Below are 1,244 nucleotides of genomic sequence, written 5' to 3' on the forward strand. Positions count from 1 at the left end.
CCTTGCAGCATAGCCATTATAACATATGCAACATCCAGATAAAATATTTGCAATATACGTCTGTAACAGATAAAAACATTTTGAACAAACTCTTGCAACATATCTCTAAAACGCTTGCAACGTGTGCAACATCCCAATCTACTTTTAAAACATCCATATAAAACAATTACAACATACATCGGAAACATCTAAAATATATATTTACAACATAGGAGGAAAGGTCGGGGCCTGTTGATTTCGGTCATCTAGTTGGGGTAGGCTATCGTTAAAGCCTAACATGGGCCCCTAGTAACGGTAAGAGTGTAATATAGCAAGTCAAAAAGGAATGGACCAAAAGAGTGTAATATATATAGAAAAATAAAACAAAAACAACCAAAAAAAAGAGTGTACTATAGCAAAAATAAAAGAAAAAATGGCCCATGCAGGTCTCGAACCTGCGACCTTCGCGTTATTAGCACGACGCTCTAACCAACTGAGCTAATAGGCCAGTTCGGTATCTGACACTATACACTACTATATAAAAGATAACTCCATTAATCAGGCATGCATAGACCTGTTTTATTATTTTGGAAACATCGATTTGATTGACACCCTCACCGCCGGTGGGGTTAACAGCCGGCGCGCGTAGCTGGCCAGCCGGGACCGCGGCAGACGGACGCAGGTCGCAGGGAGCCAGTTGCGTGACAGCGAGCCCCAGCCCCCCGTCCCGTCCGTCTGCCATGCGCTGGGGAGGGTAGGCGCATCGCGTCGACCGGCACGTGAACGCAGCGGTGGTCCGCTCCCTGCTACCTCCTGCAGTCCTGCTCATGCCTCGGTACCGAAGCTCTCTTTCACTTGGTGCTGCTTAATTCGCTGCGTACTAGTACGTCTAGTAGAGCTACGGGATACGTACGTACAGTACGAGTACTAGGTTGGCTACCACGGCAACATGCGTTGCATGTGCGACTGACCATCGAGCGAGCACCCCAATCTTACCGTATGAATCCGGCTACCAAAAGAGGGCTAGACAGCGTGGCCACGTCGTCCGTTTTTCTCGGCCATTGGATCGGCCGTGCGGACGGTCCAGATCGTGCGAGCCTGGTCTTTTTTTAAAAAAAACCTCAAACTTTAATTGAATCAATCCACAGTCCAGACTTACTCTTATTTTGTTTTTCAAAAAAACTCTCAAACTTTATCGAAATCAACCATCAATCCAGGCCTTTTAAATGGGCCGGCCTGCCTCCTATTCCAGGAGCTTCCTGATC

General features: G+C 46.6%; 1 non-coding gene across 1 annotated transcript; it reads right to left on the minus strand.

Annotated features, from left to right (window-relative positions):
- Positions 1–413: 413 nt before the first annotated feature.
- On the minus strand, positions 414–487 carry TRNAI-AAU (transfer RNA isoleucine (anticodon AAU)). Its single transcript has one exon. It is a non-coding gene; the product is annotated as a tRNA-Ile (tRNA).
- Positions 488–1,244: the final 757 nt, after the last annotated feature.

The sequence above is a fragment of the Miscanthus floridulus genome, chromosome 6 (genome assembly GCF_019320115.1).
Source record: "Miscanthus floridulus cultivar M001 chromosome 6, ASM1932011v1, whole genome shotgun sequence".
Taxonomy (NCBI): Eukaryota; Viridiplantae; Streptophyta; class Magnoliopsida; order Poales; family Poaceae; genus Miscanthus; species Miscanthus floridulus.